The sequence below is a fragment of the Corapipo altera genome, unplaced genomic scaffold (assembly GCF_003945725.1).
Source record: "Corapipo altera isolate COAL_440 unplaced genomic scaffold, ASM394572v1 60, whole genome shotgun sequence".
In the NCBI taxonomy this organism is placed as follows: domain Eukaryota; kingdom Metazoa; phylum Chordata; class Aves; order Passeriformes; family Pipridae; genus Corapipo; species Corapipo altera.
Window position 1 is genome coordinate 2864789 of NW_020884912.1, and position 17313 is coordinate 2882101.

The window sequence follows — 17313 nt, forward strand, 5'->3', positions numbered from 1 at the left end:
AGTATTTTCTAATAGCTAAGTAGGAATGGGGCTGCAGTGTGGTGGCTGCTGCACAGAGAACCAGAGAGAGCCCACCAAATCTGTTCCAGTCCATAGAACTGTAATAGGACTTAAATATGCTTTTTGTTTTTTTTTTTTAATTATGGGTTATTCATTAAGAAGAATTTAAGATATGGGTTTGGAAACATGTTAGCTGTCAATACTCCTTTGATTTTTAGCCTTAGCTTTCCCTTTGGCTTTAGCCAAATAATTTTACTATCCTACCTCAGTGGGCCTATCTGTAAAAGAAGAGTTAGTAATCTATGAATTTCAAAGGAGTGTTGCAAGGATTAATCGGTTACTCTTTCTGTTGAATATTTTGGAAAATGAAAGATGCTAAGTAAGTATTACTATTGGTTCCAAAGCATTTTTGTTCTGTGAATTTTCTCTGAAGTACAGCTTTTTTTAAAAAAAAAGCACACGCATTTAAGTCACTTGTGTGAAACACTACATAATATGAACTATGTTGGTAAATTGCTCCAAGTATTACAGACAAAAGGCTGAATTCAGAAACTCCCTCAGTATCTTATAGTCCCCTGAATTGCCTCATTACTTAGCGATACTTACTCAAATTTAATCTGCAGTAAATCTCTCTGTCATTAAAATTCTACTAGGCATTCACATTATTTCTAGGGATTTTGAAGTAGACAAGGTTTTGGATTGTTGGGATTTTTTTAGTGTGTTATACTGAGGAAAGGAAAAATAATTCAATGGATCACAAAAACACAGCATTAAAAATAAGCCTGTCTAGCAAAACTAGGATAATATACTGCTGTCTCTGTTTCTCATAGACATTCTACTTGACACCAGATTGCTTTGTCCATTTTCCACTTTCATAGGTCTTGAAATTTTTTACAATTTAGATGAAATGGGATTTTTTTCTTATTTATCCCTACCATGCAAAACCAACAGTTGGTTTGGATACAGTGTATTGAGTTCAGTGAATCTGGTGGAGGTGCACCAAGGATTGATGGCTACACAGAATGTTCAGCCCTTCTGTGTGGAACACAGCACACAACTTCATTCCGTGCTGAGGTTTCTCATGGAATCCCAGCTCCCCAAATCACGCGAACATGCCAGAATCACAACTGTTTCATGAGGTTTATTTTTAAAGCATAGAAAGTAAAAAATAGACCAACCACACATAGTAAATCAAAGAACAGTTGCACTCTTCTATATTTATTACTGTTTTTAAAACATTAAAATTTAAGATCTGGGGGCTGCACACAGTGAAAGTGGCAAGAGAAAACATCTGATTCTTTAGTAAATGTTGATCCCTTTAATGAGGGTATGCCTTGCATTTCTAAGCAGTTATGATAAGAAACTAACCTGAGTCACAACCTAGATGAGGCTGGAGACTGAAAAATTCAACTGAGGGGAGACCTCTTTACTAGAGCAGACAAGCATAGGCCTTTTGAGATGAAACTGGGCAATGCTGTGTGTCAGGCTACCAAAGATGTTCACGAGATGACCATCAGGTGTTGCTTTCCTAACTGTTCAGAGAGTACTCAGTAGCATCAGTCCACTTGACTTGCTGCTTCTTGTTCACCTGGTGATTTACAGAGGGCAACTGTGGTAATAGATTTTGATTCAGATCCTCACTATATGGATTTTACTCTTGATTTTAAGCTCCCCTTTTTCTCTTTATTGTAAAGGTTTCTGTTCCAAAGTAAGATAAAAATTTAAACAAGTACTGTATGTTTCCTCCAGAGGATAATAGTTTCAGAACAGTAATATCACAGAAATCAGTATATTCTCTCAGCTTTCTGCTTTAAGCCTTTTCATACATGCCAGTTTTCATTTAGATTAAAGTGCAACACCAAATCCATCCCATCAGGAGTCCTCCCTGAGTTTGGGGACTCCCACACTAAAATAGTCAGCAACCCACGTGGATTTCAACAACATTTTCTTTTTTCTGTTTTTATTCTGAATGTTAATTTCCTGTAGGTTTCCCTGCATGTGCTTTGCAGGGGATAAGTGGAATGGGTAAGGAAAGGGCAGCTTGCAGTACAGACAAGAGTGTTGGAGTGGTATCATACCCAAAGTGGAAAAACTTTCAGAGAGGAAAAAAGATGCAGCAATCCCAAGAGATAGCCAGGCCCTTGGTTCAATTGCTGTGTGCTAGATCAGCCCACATTTATATCACTGTGACTACAAACATCACCAGCTCACAATAAGCAAAAAACTCACATAAATGGCAGGATCAGATATACATGTTTCCCTCCAGTAGCGCCTCTTTTTCCTGAGCTTATCTTCCAGTGCATGACTTCTGTGGTCACAGCTATCAGCCACCGCTCATCTCCCTCCTCAGTGGAGGACAGCAGTACATACTGATTGGGGAGGCACTTTGGAAGGCTGAAAGATTTGTATTTGAAAGTGCTCCAGGCTGGATTGGATCATAAGGAAAGTTTCAGAGGGACATATACAACAAACCAGAGGAGGGGCAAAGTGTTGAGGAGCTGCCCATTCCCTCTGTGAGTCTGTGTGCCTCTGTTAGTGCCTCTTCGGGAAGATTCTCATCTTTAGCTGCCTCTTGGGTGCATTTTGGCAGCATCAGTAATAGCCTGACCATAAGGAGAATTACAAGCAAGAGCTGTGCTGTGCAGGAACTTGAATGCAGAGACAGGGCTGCTGGTAGCAATACGTATTTTGTGTGGGGAATGGGGGAAGGGACATATTAGGAAAAGGGAACAAACAATTACATGAATTAATCTGAAAACCCAGTGAATTCGTAAAAATGAAACCGGCTACCTCATTACACAACTTAAATAGAAAGAAAACAAGTAGTAAGCAAAGCTGTGATCAAGAAAGAAATATGTCAGGCAATTCGTGAAAGAAGTTGTAAGTCAGCTAGAAGCAGTCTATTAACTGAAGCAACAAAGCACATCTGTTCCTGAGGGTTTAGGGGACTCCAAGGAATATGTCTAACCATATGTGGACAGGGAGGGCATGACAGCATCCACCAGAGATGGGGATCTTTTTATTGGGCCTCACTCACATCCTAACACCACGCCTGGCCACGGCATCCAACCCATAGTGGGAGAGTCTATTATTACACTCAGATGCACCACAGCAATGAAAAAAATGCTCTTTATGTGCCCTTGGTCAGGTTGGATGAAGAACTGGCTTCTTGGGCTGGGTTTTAAATCAAGTGCAAACTCCATTGTTGATCCTACCATGACAAAGTCCAAGAGATCTTTGTGCTACAGTTGCATTTATAAACAACATCATTCTAATTTTATTGTGTTCTGCACAATACTTTCCCAAGCATTATGATAGGGCTGATCCAACTCAAAATCTCATATACAAATGTTTTTGTCAGATCTCTTTAGACTTTATGAAACTCTGAAATGTTCTCCTTTTAACCTTGGAGAAGACCTGTATGGGACTTAAATTTGATCTTAAAAGTTTCAACTATTTTTATATCATTGAAACTGTTGCCCCCCCAAATCTGATAAACTCATATTCGTACATATCCTCTTCTCCCAGTACCCTTTTCCTTCTTGAGGGTGTGTTGCAGCCTGTTTGCCTGCCTATTTCAAACTTCATGTACTGATGGGTTCCTCTCAAACTCAGGTGAGGTTTACACTACTCTACAACTCAGAGAGTTTTTCTGTGACAGCCCCGGCTGAGTGCAGACTAGGAGAGTTACAAGCCCCCAGTTGCACAGAGATAGTAGTTCCTTGTCATCATTTAGTTTTATTTCTCTCCCCACCCCATGTGATTTCCAGATCAAAACCCTGACGAGCTTAGTGCGGTTTGAATCCTCTAATTGTGCTGCTGCAGCCATGTGACTGCCTGGCTGAGTAATTCCCTGCAGAAGGAGACAAACTGTATGTTTCAAAGATCAACAAATGTGAACGAGTTGCAGTAGTATATGATACCCATGCCACTTTGCCTGAAATCTCCTTCTACTGCTGCAGCCCTGTGGAGGCTTGATTTACTGTAACAAGCTTAGTGATCTGCAGGGAAGCGCATGGGTGAGGAGGGAAGGCTAGATGGACCTTTGGCTTGTTTCCTATCTCCTTCAACAACCTTCTGTTTCCAAAACTGGTTTCATCTGTCATTTGTTAGAGAAAATGGTTCCTTGGAATTCTCAGCAAGAAGGTAGGAATCCCTGCCTTGTGGAGGTAAGGAGCAGTCACCTTCCGCACTGCCATGGAGCCCAAATCTGTTCTTGCTGTTCTGAAGTGGTGTAAGATAGAATGAGAAAGAAGAGAGCAGCTGGCATCGAATATGCGGGGATCTGCTGAAGACCTTCTTCATTTATATGTAATGTATGGGAGGAGGGGAAAGGGCAGACAAAACACGATTGTTCCCTTTTTACAAAAAGCCTCGTGCTGTTTTCAGAACGGTTAATTGCATTGATTGTTCCAACCTCTGTATCTTTCTTTCATACGGGAGCTGGTTGTTGAATTGCAACTTGTTTTTCGGCTGGCTGACGGCGGAGAAGGGGCTGTCTGGCGCGACAAGGCTGGATGGGTGTGTGTAGAGCGTGTGCGTTTTCAGAGCACGACACTTAGGAAGGCTGTTGCTCAGTTGCCGAAAGCACAGCTGTTGCAGAGCGAGGGAGGGAGCCTGACAGCAACCCTGTAATCAGGTAGGCAAACATGCAAACCATATGCTTATTCCTGCCTAATTTTATTTCTCAAAGTGGAGGTATTATTAGCTGGTAGTGTCTGGGTTCACAAAGTCCTCTTTGCTGCTGGTGGCAGTGAGATGGGGTTGATGAGAGCAGCTGGATGTGTTTGCCCAGAAGCTGGTATCTGTGAATGAGGAGATCAATAGCTGTGCTAAAAATCACTGAGCCATCTGGGATTTACAGATAGAGGATTGACTTGCAAATCCTACTGAAACTGAGATCTGCAGTAACTCCTGAATAACAACACAAGCAATGGAGATGGTGTAGAAAGTTATCTAGAAGACCTGAAATGGCCTAGTGGTACTTTTGCCAGCCCTTGGTTGCAAAGAAACTTAGGAAAGGGTGAGAAAATGCTGAGGTAAGGGGAAATTATGTTCTGCTGCTGTTTTGTTTTTTGTTTTTTTAACCCTATTGTTAACATGTGATTTTGAAGGTACTCCAAGATGATAGAAAATGCGGCTATATTTTAGCAGTACCTGGTGGCTACCAAAATCAGTCTCTTTACATCTGCATGCAAACAGGTCAGGCCTGTAAACAAGAGGGAGAGGGGGAAAACAAAGGTCAAGAGAGGAGAAAAGGCTTGTTCAGAAAGATGGGAGAGGATACACTTGGAAATGGAATTTAGACTTTCAGTCAGGTTTATGCTTATTCTGTGCTCTGTGATTATGCAGAACTACAGCAGCTGTCTGGCTGCAGAGAGGAGCTGGGCACAAACCAAGATCTGAGACTGGAAAGCAAATATATAGAAACAACCTTCTACTGTAGATGAAGACAGCCATACATTCATAGCAGAGACTGGTCATCTCTCTAGTACCTTTCAGTATGGAATCAGTCTTCATTGATTAGCAGGGCTATTTGCCTGGCTTACTTTGCACAAAGAACCTGAAGTACCAGAAGTATCCTATGGGTTTCTGGTCAAGCTGTTCTAAAACACTGCCAGGAATGGAGAGGTTGGTTGCTGGCACAGGATGCTGTAATTACAGACCTAAATAGCAGGCAGGTAAATAGTTAGGTGTTCATGGTATGGAGCAAAATGGACGTTCTGCTCTATGTACTTCTCTGCTGTCTTTCATCATGGACATAAACAGATACTGAAACTTAGCTACTCATAATGATGCTAGACATCTAAGTAGGAAAATACTAACATTTTGAGACTACAAAGACTAAGCAACTTAGCTGATGATGTAGAAGAAGTTTGGCAAGAACTGGAAATACAAACTGAATCCTCCAGCGTTTTATCCACTAACCCATTCCAGTAAAGAAAAAAACCCCAACTATTCTCTTTTTTTTGTTTCTTTTTTTCCTGGCAGTGCATGACCTGACCTTATGTTAGCTTAGATGGTTGCACTGTCCTTCTGTGATATTCCAGTCTCTAATATTAAGAAGTGTTTCTACTGTTTATTTTATGGTGTTGCTGCTGTAAACTTGCATCAGAGAGGGGAAGATTTTGGTGGTGGGTGCTGTCATCTCTCAGCTATGTATAAGCCAGTTTGTAAAATGTGGTATGCAATTATTAGTCCTCCATAACACTACAATTGCTAACTGTGCTGCCTGTTCAGAGGTTTGTCATGTTAACAGTATTTGCCAAATCCTTTCCCTAAATTTATCTCTCAGTGGAGGTATCCACAGTGAAAAGGCTTCAGGTAAAACACTGAAAAGTAGAAGGCACCCTTCATATCTGTAGTTGTCACTGGCATCACACAACAGATGTAGTAGTGTGACTTAACTAGCTGTGACTTAACCCCACTGCCTTTGCTATGTGTTAGCAGAGCTACACTTACTTCACTGACCTTTCTAGGCAAGAGAGCTGGACCTTTGTAAACTCGTTTCTGTTATTGAGAATTCAACCCTGCTTGTTCTGCTCCCAAAATACAGACCATGGTCAGCTGCAATTGAGAAGCAGTTGGTCTTGCCTTCAGGTGCAGCTACTGGAGAACATCTCTTCTGTGACCTAAACTACTGAATGTCATCTCTCTGCAGGGCAATCTCCCCAGGAAGACACTTAGGGTATATTCATAATTTGTGTGATGCCATTGTTCAGTGATATTACAGGTGGTATCTCTGTAGTCAAATACATCCACAGCTACCAAGGAAGCTCATTAGATAGTACTATAGGTAGCTAACAGCATATCACTACAGTATCTTTCAAAGGTACTGAAGAAAAGAATAATTCAGCTGTCTTCGTACAAAATCTTTCTTCATGCTCCCCAGTCCAAGGAGATCAGAAGTTGAAACTTCTGTCAGCATAGTCACACTTACTTCCATGTGTTACCTCCACCGAGGGCAGTAAGAGAGAGGGGTAGGAAAGCACAGACCTATTGATTTTCATAAGGGATGGTCAGTCTTACTGAAGATTAGACTGTTAATCTCTGAAGGAATCATCATGCTTTATTGGATAAACGATCTGCAAATGAGAACTTTTCTAAAATTGTATGTGATAGGTGACAGAGGAAGAAAATGGTCCAACACAATATTTCATATGTTGATGAGAAGAAAAATTCTGGTTCAACAGTCAAGCTAGGATTTGATAAACCAAACTGAAAAACAATCTAGAACTTTGTTATCTTTGCCTTGATCTTCAAGCAGTTGGTGTGTGAGTCCAGATTCCTCAAACTTTCTAAGCCTACCACTCTCAGATAGTGGAATAGAAGGTGTCTTCAGCGTTTTTAACAACCTGTCAAGCTAATAAAGGACCAAATGTGTCTGTTATAAAGTCTGTGGTTTAGTATTAACCTGAGAGGGTAAAACAAAAAAAACCAAACAACAAACAACAGACCAAACCCAGTACACAAAGAAACCCAAAGCAAAGCAAAAAAAACCCAAAACCAAAACAAACACTAAAACAAACAAACAAAAAACCCCACCAAAACTGACCTGGAAAAATCTGTGCAAGGTTATATTTATGAAGTACACTGAGTAGAGGAAACATGAAATTCACTTACAGGTGAAGCCCAGAGCAAACTGTAGCTGTAGCTGTGACTTTGACCACCATTGCAGTATTTCTGCCTCTACATAATTCTTGTTTCACCCAGTCTTGGTCTGATAGAGCCATGTAAAATCTCTTTAAGAAATGGCAAAATGTACCTGGGTTTCTAGTTCTCTTAACCAGTTGTCAGATCCCCATAAGTTCATGATGTTGACAATTTAAGAGAATGCTGGGAACTGTTCTGAGTGCGGCTGTAGTGGAAAAACTGTTCAGGAAGAGAGAGCATTTTTTTGAGAGGCAAGTGTTGTTTAATAGTTGTTTCCTCTCCCTCATGGTAGATGCAAAGAACAAAAAAGAAAGCCCACACTATGGAATAAATAATATTCTTGCTTGAAAATAATTTTTGTCACACTTTGAGTTGTTTCAAAACAGGGAAATAGAAAAAAAATCTCATATAATTGTTCAGAATTTACTCAGTGCCAAAACAAATTGCAGCATTACTCTCAATTTTTCATGCTGTTTTTCTAAGTATAATTTTTTATGGATCTTGAATTTGAGTTAGACAGCTTTTTTCCAAAATTATTTTCCAACTTACCAAAATTCTGTTTTGAATAAACCAATGCTACTTAGCATCAGAAAATAATTTAAGTCAGAAGGGACTTTCAGGAAGTTCAGTCACTCAGTTCAATGGTTTAATGTTAAAATGGTCTTCCATTCTGTAGCAGTTCAGTATAAAAGTAGGCAAGACTTAACTCCGGAAAATTTAGATTGTGAGCCTTTTTAGCTGAAGAAGAGATTTGGGAGATTCCATGCAAAGAGAGACTTTATACAAAAACTTTGAGTTTCTGGGTTTGGGTATTTTTTTTAAATGTATGCAGTGGGAAACTCAGTTTTGCTGAGCACTGCAAGGCCAGGCATTCCTAAAAAAATTATGTATTTTATAAAACACTTCACCGTTTCTGGGTGTAACAGTAGTCTGGACTGCAAGCCATACTTTCCTTGGTGTGTTTTGCCCTCAGGTCTGACTTTTCGACTGTGAATCCAACCCAAAATGTTTTGAAGCATGGAGCATTTCTCTTTTTCATTTTGTTAGTTTATATACACCTAGAAGTGTATTGGGAAAACACTTAAAAAGCAAAACCCCTTCAATATCCTGCTAAGAAATGATGATCAGAAGAAGACCTCAGTATGAATTTGATATCAAGTCAGAGCCTTTCAAAAAATGAAAGAGATGATCTTTTTTTGAAATCAATGCAATTACACAGGGAATGAATCTGTCTCCCTTTGTACCTTTCCCACCTTTGTTTAATGTGCTGCAATGAGCTAAAACTTGAAACTTGTAGAGCACCATTTTCATTGATAGAAGTATCTACTGATTAATCAGGCTGCTGTACTTAACATTAAATCTTGATTACTATAATTGACTGTTATGTCATGCTAGTGAGATTTCTTTCAGTTTTACTGCCTGCATGCTGCAGATCCAGACAGCCAAGAATTTTGGTATTATTTTATGCTCACCTATGCCTTGCTGGCACTTTTTTTTTTTTCTGGAGGGGGGAGTGCCTAAGGAACAGTAGATTACTTCTCTGTTAAATATTTTGTCTGTGTCTGAAACAAGGAAAGAAAAGTGTGTGTTTAAGGATATGAGGCTTCTGAGCCATCTAAATTTTAATTAAAAAAAAAAACACAACAAACAGAACCTGAAAATAGTGCTATATCTTTGTTAAATATCCAAAGTAAAAAATTTCTGAGAATAAGGATGGGAAGTAGAGTGGAGGAGGGTCACATTTTTAGGGAAGAAAGAAAATAAAGAAGAAATGGCTTTTCTCCTTTCATTTTTTCAACTCTAAGCAGTTAGAGTAGAATGAAAAGATCTGAATGATGTAACGAGCCAGATTTACTTTCTCTGTTTCCCAATGGTGAAGCTAAACTACTCATTGGAGACCTGACCCAGATGAGACTGACATCTCCTGGGGAAAACTTCAGGCCTTGAAATGAGCACTGAAGGAAAGTTGGTGAGATCATTAGCATTGAGGGGCCAGTCCAGTCTCTGCAAACTGTGATCATGTGACCACACATACTTTAAATTTACCTGTTCTGGCTTAGTTTTTCATGGACATAGTGTAACTGCTTATACTGTATAAGGTGGTGAAGGGTCTAGAGAATAAGTCATATGAGGAGCAGCTGAGGAAGCCGGGGTTGTTTATCCTGGAGAAAAGAAGGCTCAGGGGAGGCCTTGTCACCCTCTACAACCACCTGAAAGAAGGTTGTAGCCAGGTGAGGGTCAGCCTCTTCTCCCAGGTGACAAGTGACAGGACAAGAGAACATTGTCTCAAGCTGTACTAGGGCAGGTTCAGGTTGGACACCATGAAGAATTTCTTACTGAAAGGGTGGTTAAGCATGGGAACGGACTACCCAGGGAAGTGCTGGAGTCACCATCCCTGGAAGTGTTCAAGAAACAACTGGACATGACATGGTGATGTTCAGTCAAAGGTTGGACTCAGTAATCTTGGAGGTCTTTTCCAGTCTTAATGATTCTATGGTCACCCCACAGCAAGAAAATGACATGGAGAGATTTCATAAGTACAGACACATTCATGTTTAGGATGTGTAGTGAGTGTAGTTCTTTGAGGGGAGAGACGGGTTTAGCATCTAGGTGACTATTATTTATTACTCCTATTTTTAAGTCACATCTCTAGTGAGAGTTGAACTCGATAGACTTATACTATCTTACATTAGCAATGTATTGAGCTAATTAGTATCATGTTCTGCATATTTATCTCAGTGGGAAAGAAGCTTTGTCCCATTCACAAGCCATGTAGATGTAGTAGCCTAAGCACATAGTCCTGAACAGCAGGAGTGACTAACCTCTGCTTAAGAAGCCTTCTTTAGGCCTGAGGTTTTCTTCCCTCTGCCGAAACAATAGGCCATCTGCAGAGATAAGTAAGTGCTGGCATCCTTTTCAGTTATTTACAGATGCCTTAAATAGCAGAAGCTGGAGAGGCATTCAGTGTGGATGCCATGGTGCTGAACACTATTTTGTTGGGATTTTTGTTTGAAGAAAAAGAAATTAAGAAAATGAAACCACCATCACCAATCTAGAGTGGGCACTAAGACATCTGGCCTTGGAGAGCTGGCAGGCTGAGGAGGGGGGGAGGAGCCATCTAATAAAACTCAGATTGGCAGTGCTAGCAGTAAAAGGGGCTGAACAGAGACATTTCTTGCAGGGACCAAACCAGTTTGAAGGAACTATGTTTTGAGTCTCTGCTGGCCTTCATTTTAGCCACCAAAGTTACTTACTGGGTCTGCAGACTGACCTGGACTGCCCTAAGGAGTGGACTGCAAATAAGAAGCAGATAAGTCATGCTTGAATGGGGCACAGACTGTGCTGTATGCCACTTTCTTTCCTAGTTAGATCAGGATTGTGTCCATCCATAGCGTAGTTTACCCAGGAACTTGTTTTGTAGAAGTGATTAATTGGCAATCAGCCCTGCATGTGTTCATCCTTTTATTTCTGATGAATAACTTCTCAGAAGAATAGCACTAGATTTTTTTACAACCATTAAAATTGATCTGTTGTTTTCAGTCTTTGAGACCTCTGAGTCATTTTGGAGTGGTTTTGACCTGTTTTGTACCTGAGCTTTCTTGCTTACAAGCTGTTTTTCCCTGAAGAAGTGCTGCACTTGCAACCCCTCTTCTGTCACATGTGTCTCCAGGAGTCACACTCTACTGGAACAGAGCTGTTTCTCTGCTCTCTGCTTGTAGAGTCCATAGTGTCATTTCAGAAGCTGTATTTAAAGATGGGATTAAAATCGGTGGTGTTTAGGCTTACAGTTTCCAAATAATTGTGCTTTTGTTTGTTTGCTAATATGGCCATCTGGACACATCTTGAAGGGGACTGCCTTTTAAAAATTCTGACTCCTTGCTTTTGAAAGTCTTAAATGTACATCAAGCTAGGCCCGCATAGTTGCCAGTCATATTTGAAAACATGAACTTTGGATTGGCCTTTTTTATTTATTTTCTTTTTTAAATCATCTTTCTTTGAGACCTCAAGGGAGAGGCAAATTAATCATCATCTAGTGACATTCTATTAGGGAAACAAAATTCTTTTTGAAGGCTCTATGCAGTTATTACAAGGAAACTTTCATTGTGTTATAACCTCAGAGATTAAATGTAATAAGGCAGTGAAAAACAATACCTGTTTCAAGAATGCAACAAAATATTAAGTTTGTGCTGTGAACTAGTTTGTGATATACTTTATTATCCTTAAAATTTTGAGATGCAAATTATCTAGAATGGGGTACTGTGTCATGTGTGTGTTTCTCAGGCAAACTTTCGGCATTACGTGAATGTCCATGTTTGCATAAGAACATAGGTATGGTGTCTTCCTTGTGCTCCCAGAATTTGTAGGGTGTAATTGGCAAAGCAGTGGAGAAGATAACTCATTCCAACTAATGCTGAAAACTGAAACAGTAGCTCAGGGGAGTGAGATACAGAGTTTAGCTCTGAAGGTTGTCAGAGATGCAGTGAGTGTTTGAAGTGAGCGGACAGCTGGCTTGCTTTCATTTCATTCCCCCCAAGCATGTAGCAGCATACCTGATGGCAATCTCCAAAGGGGAGTGATGACATGCCATTACTCAGCCTTGTTTAGGGCTAGGAAGACCAAACCACTTATTTATAGCTTTCCTTGTCCTTGCTATCTTATATGCAGACTGTTCTTTTTTAGGGAGCCTGAGAGAATATATGTTCTCTGAGAAACACACTAGCTATTGGAGTACCAGAATAGGGTGCATTCCCTGCACCTGAATGAGGTGGCTCTTCCCTCAGTGAAGGCCCTTGCTTCTGGAAAAGGAGAGCCCAGAATGCATGTAAGCAGTTGAATTTTTATCAAAGCAGCAGTGGTTTAGTGACAGCTGTAGGTTGACCCTTCTGCATGTGTCCCAGCAACGCAGATGTGTGTCACTTGTAATGAAATGCCCAGTTGTCAATGGAAGTTTCCTGCTGAAACTCTACAGGAATATTTTTGTTGGCTTTACTGGGTGGATTCTGGATGTCTACAACCATTATGTGAAACTGAAATTGCATTCTGGAAGCATATGATTCAGTGCAGACCTGAGCACTCTTGGGATGATAATGAACCACAAAAGCTTGAGGTACTAGATTATGATGCCAGCTCTTATGGTGGGCATCAATTTATCAATTGTCTTGATGCAAATGAGTGTCCCATACCATGCTAAAATAGTGATTGTGCAGCAAATCAAAGCTAAACACTAGGATTTATACATAGATAGATAAATCGTAGCTATGCTTAATAGTGCTCCCCTCATTTTTCCCTGTTTCACAGGGACAGTGAAGTCATTAATCTTTGCTAGTAAGAAGCTTTCTAAAAAGACACAAAAAATCTAAGGAACGTATCACAATCCAGTGTTCAAAGTCAAAAGTGGTTACTGACAGGAGTCCTGTCTTATCTAAGCCACTTCAAATTGTGTCACCTAGAGTAAGAGAGCACTGGATGGCAGCTGCATTGTCAGATTGCATCTGCTGTACCGCTGAGTGTGCTTTTTGAGTACTTAGGTGAGATTCTGCATGCAGGAAAAGATACATTTTGAGCCTGATTGTGGCTTCGGGTCTCATTTTGTGAGGAAAATGTTTACCCACAAAAGGGAAACAGCCACTGGCCCTACAGGGAGGAGTGCTACTGGGAAGTCATGCAGGACTCAGGCATGCACTGCTTACCCGGGTATTCTTTCTGCTTGTCTTTTAAGTGAAAGCACTGCTCTACAGTTTCTAATGCACCCCAATACATTCCCTGTGAAATGCAATGGAAACTTACTGCTGTAATTAAGTTATTGATTGTTTAAAACAATTGCTAATTGTACATGATTGGAAAACTGGGAGGATCTCACTGTTACTAATGTGACTGGATAATTATAGATTTTTCTTTTTGGTTTTTTTTTTTTTCTGTTAAACATGTTTTCTTTGCAGGAGCTTTTATTTCAGGCTGCATAACTTTCAGTTCCTGTGAATGGCAGATGCAGGCTAACAATCAGCCCGGGGGCAGCAAATGGGATGAAGATATTACAGACCTCAATAACTCAACTCCCTTAGGGATACTCCAGACAAACAATGTGTAATGCACGGAGGCTACTGTAAACATGTAAAAAACCAAAGGTGTATGCAATAGCAAAAAACGTCTCTATGCCACTGGAAACATCATCTTTGGGAGGCTTCTAAGTGCCAGAATATGGTTCACTTGTTCTTTTTTAGAAAAGGAAAGAAATAAAGAAAAAATTAGCATGGAAAACCATCTCTGAGATGCTGCTTCTGCATCTTGGCATAAGAACCTGTACACAGCCTGCCTCAACCCACGCACATTCGGCATTTTTCTTCAATGGGCAGCACATTTGCTAGCTTTTACCACAAATTCTGGGGAAGCCAGCAAATGCCAGCTCTTTCGTCTTTTGCTTCGCATAGATTAACAGAATGTCTGCACGGCACAACACGTTGGGACAGTGGTTATCTCAGATAAGATGTCATGCTCCATGCATCCTTGTGCAGCAATACATGGGCTCTCTGTGGATATATCTCTTCTAAAGCAAATGCAAGTCCTAGGCATAGTGTCTGCATCTTGCAGACACTTCTTGCTAAGATATTGGGAGACTTTTTGGATGAGTGTGTCTACAAGGAGTGACTGAGCCACTATGGAAAGCAAGGTACTCTCTTCCGATGTGTCTTGCAACTCTACCTCAGACATCCAGTCAAATGGTGCAAAACATTGATGTATCTCAGTTCTTTATCCACAGGATAAGTACTTTTGTCTGTAATTGGACAGGGACTCTTTCTGTGTCTTTATTATAGTGACTAAACTTCGTATCTTTTCTGAGGCTTACAGGATGCAATTACGAATACTATGGTACAATTATAAATAGTAGGATTTTCTTTTGGGTGCTCTCTGTGTTTGTTTATGCAGTTTAGCTACACTTTAGGTATTGTCGTATCTGGAGAGATCTTGCTGATTTAGTGATGCCCTAATAATCACCACTGTAATGGGCTCATGCTGCATAAGGACTGAATTCTGCTAGAATTACTATAACTGAGTAGTATATTTTCTCCACTCTGCATCTGTAACACAATATTAGTGTCTAAAGCAAGACATATAGGAGACCTTCTTTTTCTGATATAAACTTCAGTCATTCTCTTTGAAGAAAATTTCCCATAGTGTTGCCAGAGAGGTTTTGAGTGTGGGGTTTTTTTCTTTGAAAATTACATCTGTAGTCATGGGTTCGCTTGTGTCATACTAAGCAATGCATAAGACATTTTACAGCAATATTTGCATGTATATGCATTCAGCTTAACATAGCTGGGGAGTTTAATTCCGCATTAATCTGAGCATCATCTTTATAGTAGTTATTTCATAGCTTTATGGGGGAAGGTAAAGCTGCTTTCCACAAGACAAGGCCAAAGTGAAATTTCGGTGTATATACAGGAGGAGAGTTATCAAACAGAAGTTGGTCTAGAACTTTTGTTTTAGAAAAGGCCTCAAAGTATTGTGGTAAATAAAGGAAAACATTTCTGAGGCATGAAGGGTGCCCAGCTTGTTTTCTTTTCAGAGTCATAGCCTCTTTTCTTTTCTGAGGCATAGCCTCAGAGACATAGATGTTCTCAAACCTTGAGACTGAAATTGCAGCTGCATATCGGGCCTATTTGGCACAGGAAAAATATTATTTGGTTGCATTTTATCCATGAGATGAAGCGGGGGAAGGTGGGGGGGTTGGGAGGTGTTGCATGGGGAGGGGTGATTTGCTTGTGTAATATCCTATGACCAGAATCTGGTAGCATTATGTTTTTACCAAGAAAGTGTATTCTCCAAAGGTGCCAACTTTCATATAGTTGAATACATATATATAAAAGACAAAATCTGATATCAGTGACTCCCTTTAAAAAGTCTAAGAAACAATGAAGATTCATTTCCTTAGCTTAGATCTGTATCTAGCCTTAAATATTCCAAGTGTTTGTTTCAATCCATCTCTGAGAAGAAAAAGGCAGAGGAAGGTATGAATAAATTCTAAAACCTTCAGAACATATACCAACATTTAATTCTGTATTTGGATCAAAAATCAGTGCTAATGATCAGAAAGTAAGATTTGAATGCTCTGCTCTGAGAAGCTATCCAGAGTAGAATGAGAGAAAATAATAATTTTAATTGTTATTGGGGAAAGTAGTGCAGGAAATGGTTTTGCAAAAAGGCATTGATCAGGACTGTAATTAAATGGTATCCTAAAGAAATGAAGAGAAGCTCAGCATAGATTTAGTTTTTAAAGCAAGCTGGATTTAGAGTGCTCCAGATGTTTTGCTTAGAACAAGCTTCATTGACCTGGAATATCAAAGTGTGCCAGCGGACTCACTGGAGCATTGTTAATGCCTCTGGTTGGGTTTGTTTCAGAATCTTTGGTTTTCATTTCAGTGTATTTAATTTTGTGAGCATGGTGAACTACAGGCAATGATTAATCTACAGAGATTAAAATTATAAAAATATACCAAGTATCTAAACACAAAACTTTGCATTGGGTCTTCTCTCTATTCTGTTTCGGTTTAAACTAAGTCATCCCACGTGTGTAGATCCATTGTTCCCTGGAAACTATTTTTGCAAGGCTTGCATTATCAAAAATCTTTATCAGCACAACTGTGTTTGAAGAATATTTTCACATTTTTAAGAGGCCTGTGTCTTATCTGACCTGCAGTCCAGGCACCTTTTGTAGACAAGATATCAGCAGGTGATGCCTGAAACAATTGAAAAATTAACAAAACCCTTTGTAATCTTCATTCAAATGATAGCTAAACAATACCTTTTTTACTACCCGTCCTTCCAACAAGTAGAATATTGGAAGTTATTAATTTACAGAATGTTGGCACACAGTTTTAGACCCTTAGGAATAAAAGATACTGATATTTTAGTGTCTCTTGTCTCAAAGACTACCGTGCTTCTTGTCAACAGAGGCAAATGAGTCAGGCTTGCAGCACCTCCTGTGCCTGCTGACACATGGAAGAACTGCTTTAAACTTTACAAGTATCTATTATGCAGAGGCAAAGTGTGTTTTCTGAGTTGTTTCTGTGAAGCAATTGAGTTCTATGTTCTATATCTGAATGACCACACTCAATTTAAAAATGTGTGAACAAAAACAAAGGTCATGAACATTGTTCTTCATGCCTCAGGATCCTCAGTACTATGAGTCCTCTTTACTATTTTCCCAAAATAGTAAGGATCTCTTGATAATTGTCCCTGGATGATATGTCATTTTGTCAAATCTAAGATCACCAGCTCTGAAACTGGGCAGCTGTAAGCCTTTGGATATCCAGGGCTATGCACTGGAAATCTCAGTGTTTGTAAAAGGGTCCAAATGTCACCATTACTATGCAGCAAAAATGCTATGTTATATGCTCGGAGTCAAATGAGTCAAGAGACAGAATGTAAAGATAATAGATTTATTCAATCCATGGGCTTTTAACAAATGCAAGAAAACATCTAAAGAATAAGGCAACAGAACACAGTAGTTTATGTGAGAGTAAAGAAGTTCCTCAACTGCTCTACCACCTCAGCTAGCTCCTAATTTTTTCTCTTGAATCAAGCTGCAATCCTTCCCCCTTCCTTTGTTGTCCAAAATGTCCACTTCTGTCTGTTTTCCTCAGAGAAGGCACAGGAAGAAAT

The 17313-nt window shown here is 39.8% G+C and overlaps 1 protein-coding gene across 5 annotated transcripts in view; it reads left to right on the forward strand.

Moving 5' to 3' along the window:
* Positions 1 to 17313, forward strand: part of PHACTR1 (phosphatase and actin regulator 1) — a 303990-nt gene that overhangs the window by 127926 nt on the left and 158751 nt on the right. Inside the window, exon 1 of one of the 5 annotated variants that reach the window (XM_027654040.1) lies at positions 4545 to 4639. The exons of the other annotated variants lie outside the window; for them this stretch is intronic. The gene's annotated coding sequence lies outside the window, so the exon portion shown is untranslated. Of the gene's footprint in view, positions 1 to 4544; positions 4640 to 17313 lie in introns of those variants that run through there. 5 annotated transcript variants of the gene reach the window in all.